Genomic DNA, 12,008 nt, shown 5'->3' with positions numbered 1-12,008 from the left:
ACATTTTGTAGCTATTTACAGTTCTATAATATAAAATTATTAAATAAAAAGGAGAGAATTCCATTCAAACTGTACATCTATCTATCTACATCTATCTATCTATCTATCTATCTATCTATCTCTATCAACCTACATATTTTAATCCTATTGTCATGTTTTACCTTTGTATAGCAAGTTAGTCAAACTTCCATTATTTGTTTAACCATATAACAATTACAGCACGGAAACAGGCCATCTCGACCCTTCTAGTCCGTGCCGAACACATAATCTCCCCTAGTCCCATATACCTGCGCTCAGACCATAACCCTCCATTCCCTTCCCATCCATATAACTATCCAATTTATTTTTAAATGATAAAAACGAACCTGCCTCCACCACCTTCACTGGAAGCTCATTCCACACAGCTACCACGCTCTGAGTAAAGAAGTTCCCCCTCATGTTACCCCTAAACTTCAGTCCCTTAATTCTCATGTCATGTCCTCTTGTTTGAATCTTCCCTACTCTCAGTGGGAAAAGCATTTCCACGTCAACTCTGTCTATCCCTCTCATCATTTTAAAAACCTCTATCAAGTCCCCCCTTAACCTTCTGCGCTCCAAAGAATAAAGACCTAACTTGTTTAAATGAAGTTAAACATGGATTTTGTGTAAGATTTTACATTGCTTCGGCATAATTGTAAAATCTCATAAAAATATAATCGATAAATAATTATTTTCTAAAGACCAGCAGTAACAGGGTTAAATACATAACTCAGGCCAGTTCAAATACAGCTTTTAAAGGCTATACATAATTAACAAGAAAATAAGGAAGCATATCATAATTAGAACATTGAAAATACGAGATCACCTTTGAACTATTCTATACTAGTATTGTTGGATGTACTCTATTGGTACTGAGGAAAGCCTGGGAATATGCAGTGCATATAATGGGTCATCAATAGCAATGTACATACTGTACCTTCTGTACTTACAAATGAGAGTGAAAGAAGTCTCCAATGCAAACTGTTATGTGGAAATCCTTAAAAAAAAACTAAAATGTGTGTGTGGAAGAGAGGAGCATCTTAAAAAATACATTTAGGAACTGGTCAGTCACAGGACTACACACCACACAACTGAACAAACTTAAGAACACAAAAAGAGGTTCCAAAATTTTCTTCCCAAACCTTTGATTGTTATGAATGTGTGTTTTGGCTGGTCTTGTTAGGATGAATCTCATTTATTTCAAAAATGTGCTGTTGAGGTAAATTGATTGCAAGCAATTTACATCCCACAAGCTGTTTAGAATAGGATTTTGCTGTGGTATCTCATCAGGAGAAACATCCTATCTTCTGATGGCTCTCTCGATGTGGAGATAGAGGTACATATCAGCAAGGCCAGTCAGTCATTTGGTTGCCTGTGCTCTCATGTGATGAACCGCAGAAACGTCAAGCTGTCAACCAAGATAAAGGTGTATAAAGCAGTCGTACTAACAAACCTTTTGTATAACTGGGAGGTTTGGACACCTTACAAGATACACGTCAAACCGCTCGAGTGTTTCCACACAAGATCTCTGTGGTCACTTGTCAGCGTCAAATGGCAGGACAGGATGACAAACTTAGACATTCTAGACAACTCAGTCTGATCAGCATCGAGGCCATGATCCCGAGGGATAGTCATGCTAGACAGGTCATGTAATCTCCATGGACAGTTCCTGGATGCCACGCCAGCTCTTTTACGGAATTTTTGCACAATGCCACCGGAAACAGGGATGTCCAAAAACTATTATGGAGATTGAAATGCAGATATATCATTGAAATACAAACTATATTTCATTTCCATAATGTATGGAAAACCTCCTCAAGCACGGTGGCATACCCGCAGGAGTCATCTGCCTAGGGTAGAACAGGTTGATGTGCTTTCACCAAAAGAACCCAAACAGAGTTTCGAACTTAGCATTATCTGTTTACACTATTCCTTCCACCACTCAGCGGAGTTGAAGTTCTTCAGTTTAAAATCAATCAGAATTACAGTGGGCACTCCCCATTCAGCTCATATTTCTATGCAACATTTCACGTATACTGAAATATTACAAAACAAAATCGACAAACCCTGAAGGGCAGAAAAGTACAAGGAGGAAGGAATGTGTAAGAGATGGGAATGGGACATTTGAAGAGAAGGGATTTGACACAAAGATTTGTAACTGATATGACAGTGAAGCACTTCAGAGATTTGAAGATGTGATCAAGAGTCTCCAATTCAAATTCAGATCCATAAATCAGAGGAGAATAAAATCGAAGATATGGCATGCTGTTTGCATAGTTTACTTTCGTTTAGTTTAGAGCTACAGCATGGGAAAAACCCTTTCAGCCCCCAGAGTCTGCGCTGACCAACACGATCCTGCACACACTAGGGACAATTTTACAAAAGCCAATTAACCTACAAACCTTTGGAATGTGGGAGGAATACGGAGCACCAGAGAAAACCCACACAGTCATAGGGATAACGTAAAAACTCCATCCAGACAGCATCCATAGTCACGATCGAACCCAGGTCTCTGGTGCTGTAAGACTGCAACTCTACTGCTGCGCCATTGTGCAGCCCCAATGAAACAAAATAATTTAAAAAACTTACTTCATTTTTTATATGAATAAAGAGTCTTTTATTAAATTCAGCATCACCATGTTTGGTGAAACAAATAGCTGACAAAATTGAATTGTTCCATATTTTTCATCTCCTGGAAATTATCTATTAATATTACAACTAATACCATTTAATATTCATGATAATTTTGTTAATTACTGCAACTGAAAGATTTAAATCATTTATTCTAACCAGGTTAATGTTTTCACTAAAATAGCAGACAGTTATGACTTTCCACAAAGAATAAATTAGATAACTAACAATATGTCTAGCATATTTTCACAAAACTCTTCCATGTTTTTCTGTTGTCTCCTCAGAGCAAATATACAATGAAACCAAATCAGTTTATTCATCCATCACATATATGAAATAAAACTTGCTTTATTGTTTACTGAATCATCTTCATAGATTTACTTATGACAGTGTCAGCAACAGCATGGCAGTATTAGGAACTGGAACATTGTTTTCCTACAACAATTACTCACAGGTTATATGTATGGTGACTCAGATACATTGTATAAATCCATCTGCTCAATCCTAATAATATGCTTTACCTTCAACATCAGAATGCTTCCTACTGTGCACACATGACATTTCCTACATCTGTCATCCTCTTGGCCTCTGAACAGAAGTAGCAAACACAATGATTTTTCAGTGATTTTATACTGTCAATTCAGACATTTGGGAGATAATGGGTTTAGACCACAAAATCTCATTTCAACAACAACAACAATCAGTTTTATTCGTCACATTGCACATAAAGTGCAAGTGAAATGAATTTGTCAGCAGCGGTACAATAATAAAGAACTGTAGTGCGTGGGTCTCAGAATGAGGCAAGTAGTCCGCAGTTTGAGAAGCACTATACTTTATTTCCTCCCGGTTCAGGGGAAGACGAAACCAGGGGAAGATGGCACCCAAACCCTGCCTTTTATACCCTCCGGCTAAGGACCGCCTCCGGACTGCACCACTCCTGCGCCGAGGGGTTCGGCAGTATAATGGGACGACCCTTAGGAGCCGCCACAGGACCCCCCCCCAGAACCAGAGGCACAAAACGCACCGGCGGGCGCACGACCCGGCCGGCCCGCGTGCGGAAGTCAGCAGATCCCGGGGCTTGCGGGGGCGTAGGTGGAGGGACAGGTCGAGGGGCCGGCGGGAGGACAGGTGGAGTGACAGGTGGAGGGAGTCGTGAGGGGGGACGCCCTCGGGGCCGAGGTTGAGCAACCAGCACCGGCTGGTCAATGTCCAGGTGCGCCGGCTTCAAACGGTCAATCGACACGGCCTCTGGCCGGCCCCCCATGTCCAGGACAAAAGTCGACTGCCCGTGTTCCAGCACCCGGAACGGGCCCTCGTACGGCCTCTGAAGTGGCGTCCGGTGGGCATCACGGCGCAGGAAGACGTATGGGCAGACCGTGAGGGCCATTGGCACGTGTGGTCGAAATGTCCCATGGCGGGATGTCGGGACGGGTGCGAGCCTGCCAACTCGCTCGCGAAGGTGTTGAAGGGCGGAGGAGGGCGTTTCCTGATGCTCCGGCGCCGACGGCACGAACTCCCCGGGCACTGTGAGTGTTGACCCGTAGACCAGCTCCGCCGATGATGAGGCCAAGTCCTCTTTGGGAGCGGTCCGGATGCCCAGCATGACCCACGGCAACTCGTCCATCCAGTCCGGGCCGGTGAGCCGTGCCTTCAATGCCGCCTTCAGCTGCCGGTGGAACCTCTCCACCAGACCGTTAGCCTGCGGGTGGTAAGCCGTGGTGTGGTGCAGCTGCACCCCCAGCAAGCGAGCCATGGCTGACCACAGCTCGGAGGTGAACTGTGGCCCCCGGTCGGAGGAGATGTGCGCCGGCACCCCGAAGCGAGCAATCCAGTGCGCGGACAACGCACGAGCACACGTAGCCGATGAGGTGTCAGCCAACGGAATGGCCTCCGGCCACCGCGTGAAGCGGTCCACCATGGTCAAAAGGTGGGTGATGCCCCGGGACGGTGGAAGGGGCCCCACAATGTCCACGTGGAGATGGTCGAACCGCCGGTGAGGTAGACCGAACTCCTGGAGGGGTGCGCGGACATGGCGCTGGATCTTTGCTGTCTGGCACGGGATGCAGGTGCGAGCCCAATGGGCAACTTGCTTGCGCAGACCGTGCCACATGAAGCGAGCTGCCACCAGTGCCGTTGTCGCCCGGATTGATGGGTGAGCCAGTCCGTGGATGACCTCGAACACTCTCCGGCGCCAGGTGGCAGGGACGATGGGGCGCGGCTGACCGGACGACACATCGCACAGGATTGTCATACCCCCAGGACCGAGAGGGACATCCTCAAGACGGAGTCCGGAGATGGCAGTCCGGTAGGTGGGCACCTCGTCGTCCGTGAGCTGTGCCGCCGCCAGAGCAGAATAGTCCAATCCGGGCGCCACCTCGAACACGGCATTTATAGCAGGGCGGGACAATGCGTCGGCCACCCGGTTCTCTTTCCCCTTGACGTAGCGGATGGCTGTGGTGTACTCGGAGGAGATGTAAGCCAACTGCCGCTGCTGACGTGCGGACCAGGGGTCGGAAACCTTCTGCAGGGAGAAAGTGGGCGGCTTATGGTCGGTGTAGGCGGTGACCGGGCGGCCCTCCAGGAAGTAACGAAAATGGCGCACAGCCAGGTACAGAGCCAGGAGCTCACGATCGAACGCACTGTACTTGGTCTGCGCGCGGTTGAGGTGCCGACTGAAGAAGGCCAGAGGCCGCCAAACTCCGCCCGTCAGCTGCTCCAGCACAGCACCAACTGCCGACTCCGAGGCATCCACAGTGAGAGCAGTCGGGGCATCTTCCCGCGGGTGCACCAGCAGCACGGCCCGAGCAAGGGCCTCCTTCGCGCCGTCGAAAGCTGCCTCCGCCTCGTGGGTCCACTCAACGCTCTTCTGCTGCCCACCCGCCAGAAGTTGATACAGGGGCCGCATGATGTGGGCCGCGGATGGCACGAAACGATGGTAGAATGCCACCATGCCGACAAATTCCTGCAGGCCGCGCACCGTGCGTGGGCGGGGAAACCGACGGACTGCGTCAACCCTGTCAGGTAGGGGAACTGCGCCTAGCGCAGTCACGCGGTGGCCGAGAAAGTCAATTTCGTTGACCCCAAAACGGCACTTGTCCAGGTTGATGGCCAAACCATGCTCGCTGAGCCGCTGACAGAGCTGTCGAAGGTGAGCGCAGTGTTCCTGCTGCGAGCGGCTGGCCACCAGGATGTCGTCCAGGTACACGAACACGAATTCGAGGTCCCGACAAACCCCGTCCATGAGGCGCTGAAAGGCCTGTGCAGCGTTCTTGAGGCCGAACGACATCCGAGTAAACTCGTAAAGCCCGAATGGCGTGATGATAGCCGTCTTGGGTACGTCATCCGGGTGAACCGGGATCTGGTTATAACCCCGCACCAGATCCACTTTAGAAAAAAAATGTGGCCCCAGCCAAATGGGCCGTGAAGTCCTGGATGTGGGGTACGGGGTATCGATCCGCTGTTGTTGCAGCGTTCAGCCGTCGGTAATCCCCACAAGGTCGCCAGCCCCCGCTTGACTTAGGGACCATGTGGAGTGGGGACGCCCAAGGGCTGCTCAAAGGGCGGACGATCCCCAAGGCCTCCATCGTGCGGAATTCCCGCCGTGCCAGACGCAGTTTATCTGGTGGCAGTCGTCGTGCTCGTGCATGGAGGGGTGGGCCGGTAGTCGGGATATAATGCACCACTCCGTGGCTGGGGGTTGCTGAATGAAACTGCGGAGTGAGAATGTCCGGGAACGCAGCCAAGATTCGTGCGTATCGGGAGTCCACGGACGCCAGTGGCCGCCCCACCGATTGACCCAAGCGCAATGTGATCGGCTCCATTGTAGTGGCGTTGACCAAACGCTGACGCCCGACGTCCACCATGAGGGAATGCGTCCGGAGAAAATCAGCCCCGAGCAATGGTTGGGAGACGTCGGCAACGGTAAAGTTCCATGAAAAATGGCAGGAGCCGAGCACGATGGGAACCATGCGCAGTCCATATGTGCGGATGGGGCTGCCGTTCGCCGCGGTGAGGACGGGCCCCCGCTTACCGGAACGAATGTCGGCCAGCGAAGGGGGCAGGACGCTGAGCTCCGCACCTGTATCCACGAGGAAGCGAGTCCCGGAGCGCCGATCCCAAGCGAAAAGGCGGTGAATTTGGCCGGCCACCGCGGGGGACTATTGGCAGCCGGCCCAGGCGCGTTTCCCGGGAAACGTGCATGGCTGGCGGCATTGTCGTGCTGCAGCACCCCAGCGCTGATGGAAATAGCACCAGCTCCTTGTGTTCGTGCTATTTTGAGCTTGCCTGCCCCTGCTGGTGGTGCCTGCAGCTTGCTGGCGCTGGACTGCAGGTGCAGTACCCCTCACTGCCGCTGGGGGTAATCGAACGGGCCGTCGGGCTGGAGCTGTCACTCCTTCCACAGCTCCCCCGCCCCACCGGAGGAAATCGGGAGCTGCTGGGCTGACGTCATCGGTGTCCCTGCCGACGGCCAGCGCGTTGACGTCACCGGCGTGCCTGCCGACGGCCAGCGCGTTGACGTCATCCCGGCGCGTCGACCTCAGCGCGACCTCGTCTCTGCTGACGCCCAGCGCGCTGACGTCATCAGGGCGCGCCATCCACATGGCGTCGGCGCGCCTCCCGAGGGCCCGAAGATCAGCAAACGAGGCGTCGGTGAGCTGCAATCGAATGTAGGCCGGCAGCAGATGCAGGTAAGTATATTCAAACAACAGGCATGGCGTGTGCCCGTCTAATAACGCCACCATTTCCTTTAGGAGGGTAGATGGCCGCCGGTCGCCCAGGCCCCCCATATGCAGGATCCTACCTGCCCGCTCCATCCTACTTAGTCCATAAATTTGGAGCAGGAGCTGTTTCAGGCCGAGGTATTTGTCATTGTCCGGGGGGGCTGCGAGGAAGTCCGATACTTCTGCCACCGCATCCTGGTCGAGGGCTCCCACCAGGTAATAGAAGCGGGTGGCATCGACCGTGATGCCCCGCAGGTTGAACTGGGCCTCCGCCTGCTGGAACCAGATGAGCGGCCGTGTGGTCCAGAAGCTGGGCAGTTTTACGGAGACCGCGTCCAGAGACAGGGTCGGGCTGGCGTGTGAGGAGGTAGGGCTTTGTTCTGTCTCCATCATGATGCCAATGGAGCGTCGGGGGTCACCAATGTAGTGCGTGGGTCTCAGAATGAGGCAAGTAGTCCGCAGTTTGAGAAGCACTATACTTTATTTCCTCCCGGTTCAGGGGAAGACGAAACCAGGGGAAGATGGCACCCAAACCCTGCCTTTTATACCCTCCGGCTAAGGACCGCCTCCGGACTGCACCACTCCTGTGCCGAGGGGTTCGGCAGTATAATGGGACGACCCTTAGGAGCCGCCACAGAACAAACAATACACAATAAAAATTTAACACAAACATCCACCACAGCATTCATCACTGTGGTGGAAGGCACAAAAATTGGCCGCTCCTCCTCCATTTCCCCCCCGTGGTCGGGACCAGAGTCCAGTCAGTCCAGGATCGGATCTTCCCCACCGGAGATCGCGGCTTTCGGTTGGTGTAGGCCACAGGCTGGCGGTCGAAGATTTAAAGTCCCCGCCGCAGCCAGAAGCACTGCAGACTGCAGGGCCGGCAGTCGAAGCTCCCCTCTAGGGGTGATGGTAAGTCCACACCGGGTCCGCAGTAGAAGTTGGCTGCGGGCCGACGGTGGAAGCTTCTTCCATTCCCCGGGTCCCCAACGTGAGATCCCGGACTGTAGACGCCGCGCCAGTTGGAGCTCTGCAGACCGCGGCTTCAGGCTGCCGGCAGCCGTGGGCCAGCGAAACGGAGCGCTCCCCTCCAGCGAGCCCCAGCGAGGGTTCACCCGCTCTGGGAAAGGCCGCCCGATCCTCGGTGTTAGGCCACGGGGGAGGCGACCTGGAAAAAGTCGCCTCTCCATGGAGGAGGCGACCAAAACAGTTTCCCCACCACCCACCCCCACCCCCACACCACCCCCCACACAATACACACAAAGAAACACTAATTTACAACTCCCATAGATGTAAAAATGAGAACATGTTTAAGGTCTCAGACAAGGAAGGATTTAGACCAAGATCTACGTAAAAAGATTATTAGCCAATTGTTTAGCAAATAAATGAGACGGCTTTCAACTTTAACACAAGGTTTACAATTCATTGCTTCCTTTAGTGAAAATCAGCAACTTATTTAACAAAATAGATGTGTACCTGATAGATTATGTACATGATAATATAATCAAGGGTGAAATTAATTATCTATATTACTAAAAGTCTGTTCTTGACCGGTTTTGGCTTTCTGTGCTGCGAATTCCGAGAGTACGCCGCCACCTACGGCCGTCATTTTTGGCCACCTCGCTCAGAGCCCCCCCCTCCGCCGCTTGTGTGCCGAGGATTTTTCCCATCGATGAAAATTGACAGAGATATTAATGTTTTTACAAAATTCCCCATTTTCTCTACTGCCCCTGCTGGAGGGAGGGGGAGGGACTATAAAACCAGGAAGTGGTGTGCCTCAATCAGTCTCTGCAAGTGGTGTGCCTCAATCAGTCTCTGCAAGTGGTGTGCCTCAATCAGAGCTCTGAATGACACTGACAAATGTCTACAGCACTGTGAGTACCCTTAATTTGGTTTGAAAATGAATATATGGTTAGAGGTAAAAAAGCACTGCCTGCAAATGGTTGTTTGGGTTTGGGTTGAAGTAAAAAGGCACTCTCCCACCCCACCCTCCCTCTCCACCCCCCCCCCCCCTCCTCTCTCCCCTCCCCCCTCGCCTCTCTCCCCCCCCTCTACTCCCCCCCTCTCTCTCTCCCTTTTCCCCCCCTCCACGCACCCCTACCCCCTTCCCTCCACCCTCCCTGCTCCCCACCTCTCCCCCACCCCCCTCTCAGCACTTCTCCCCCCCCCTCTCCTCTCTCCCCCCTCTCTATCTCTCCCCTCCTCCTCCATTAGCGTGAGTGCGGGGGGGGTGGGGGGGGTAGTTAGTGTGTGACGCTGCATGCGCCTCCCCCCCCCCCCACGACCGCACGCTGGGGGAACAGACCCAACGGGTCCGCACTTGGTCTAGTTATAACTAGATGTTTAAGAAGAAACTGCAGATGCTGGAAAATCGAAGGTAGACAAAAGTGCTGGAGAAACTCAGCGAGTGCAGCAGCATCTATGGAGCGAAGGAAATAGGCAACGTTTTTGAAGAACGGTTTCAGCCCGAAACGTTGCCTATTTCCTTCACTCCATAGATGCTGCTGCACCCACACAGTTTCTCCAGCACTTTTGTCTACCTATTATAGCTAGATGACAGATACCGGATCTAATACTTATCTGAATTTATGGCACTATGCCCTGAAGAATATTTGTCTTTCAATAAACATCAGAAAAGGCATACAATTTAGTTATTATCAGGGCCATTTGACATATGTTGGAAATGTCACTGCTATTAGTGGAAGCTAGCATTGTGTTTGCCGTTAATAATATTCTGGAACTTTGAAGAAGTTCTCCTCCTCTCTCCGACGAGAGTTCTGCAACAACCTCTCTCTCCGCTCCCACTCTGTGATTCCTCCTGCTCTCCGACTCCACAAACACGTTTTAATCTCTCTACATCATCATCTATATCTCTCGTTTCCCTTTTCCCTAAATAGTCCGAAGAAGGGTCTTGACCCAAAACATCACCCATTCGTTCTCTCCAAAGATGCTGCTGTCCTGCTGAGTTACTGTAGCTTTTTGTGTCTGTAAAGAGGAGTCTTGAACACACTGTGTCTTTACTACTATTTTATTGATAATACACAACCGTTGCTGCCCTAGCTGTACGTGGTCTGTCACAGAAGCTAGAGAGATCAATGGGTGGGGAGGTTGCAGTTATACTTCTGATATGGGGAGTGGTTAGTAGTGGCGAGGTCACTATGTTAAAGGTACATGCACATGTCATCTACAGTGTCTATCTTCGGTTTAAACTATCATCTGCATTTTCATCCTGTACATTTTGTCTGCTCCACTGCAAAATCTCCTCAAGGTATGTCTGCTTTGAAGAAGTTCTCCTCCTTTCTCTGATGAGAGTTCTGCAACATCCTCTCTCACTGCCTCCCCTCTGTGATTCCTCCTGATCTCCAATTCTATGACCATTTTAATCTCTCCTATATCATCATCTATATCTCTCGTTTCCCTTTTCCCAAACTAGTCTGAAGAAGGGTCTCGATCCAACACGTCACCCATTACTTCTCTTCAGAGATACTACCTGTCCCGCTCAGTTATTCCAGCTTTTTGTGTCTTTCTTGATCTCCTGGTTATTCTCATCAAAAAGTCCTGGAGTTTCCTGGTGATGTCAAAAATCTCTTCAATTGCTAATTATTTCAGTACAGCCCAGATGCTGTGGAGACTACATCTGGGGTTATCTATGATGTGATATACAAGAGGTTTCTATGCATCATCCATGAGGCCACCAATCACTGATTTTCTGATGGCAATGTTTCTGCTGTCACACTGGTTCTGGGGCCACACAGAAGCCAATAATAGAGTCTACGAGTTGCTGGTCACAGATACCTATCATAACACGGACATTCTTCTCGCTCAGGTGATGGCAAAATCAAACAGGTGCCAGTGCATGGATCTGTGGGGTTGCTATAAGGTTTTGTGTTTGTCCCTCTGAAGAAATAGGTTATCACAAAGATATGGTCCAAGCATTTTGTTAGCAGGAAGACTCAGTGAAGAAAGCTTTACCTTCTTGTTCAATTGTATGTGTCATAGAGTCATACAGCATGGAAACAGGTTATGTGTCCCAACTCGTCCATGCCAACCAAGAAGCACCATCTAAGCTAGTCCCATTTACCGACATTTTACCCATACCCCTCCAAACCTTTCCGGTCCACAGGTTTCATTATAGGCCTCAGTCACCTCAAAACAAAAGTGAAAGCAAATGATCCTTGATCCTAAAGGACGTGAAAATGACAATTCATACATGCTCGTTGTTGGTAAAACTATGAACTACGAAAGGTATTCTTTTGTGCATCAGTTTTAAACTTCAGAGCCTGTCACACTAACGCGACTTTTCAGCAACTGTCTTCGACCTTCAAGCTCGAGGGCACACACCTGAAAAACCTCGAGCTGGATCGACTGTCAGCGATGTAACCGCGAGCTGGATCAACAGTCAGCACACACACACACACACAAACACATCGCAAAGGCGGGGGCCAGGAAAAGTGGCGGGGTGCTGTCTGAAATTCACACCCGCGATGAACGGGAAGTAAAAGACGGCTGGCACAGTGTACGGTAAGTCCTTTAGAGAGCGCGGGGGGGGGGGGGGGGGGGGGAGAGAGCGGGAGACAAGGGGAGAGAAGGGGGGGGGGGGGGGGTATGCGAGAACTTCCCTCGAGCATGAAGGAGAGT

The 12,008-nt window shown here is 50.9% G+C and overlaps 1 protein-coding gene across 1 annotated transcript in view; it reads right to left on the bottom strand.

Annotated features, from left to right (window-relative positions):
• Positions 1-12,008, bottom strand: part of LOC129713110 (von Willebrand factor D and EGF domain-containing protein-like) — a 161,104-nt gene that overhangs the window by 110,513 nt on the left and 38,583 nt on the right.

This window comes from Leucoraja erinacea, chromosome 2, assembly GCF_028641065.1.
Source record: "Leucoraja erinacea ecotype New England chromosome 2, Leri_hhj_1, whole genome shotgun sequence".
NCBI lineage: Eukaryota > Metazoa > Chordata > Chondrichthyes > Rajiformes > Rajidae > Leucoraja > Leucoraja erinaceus.
Note: the sequence above shows the minus strand (reverse complement) of the source record. Positions and strands in the feature narration are given on the sequence as shown.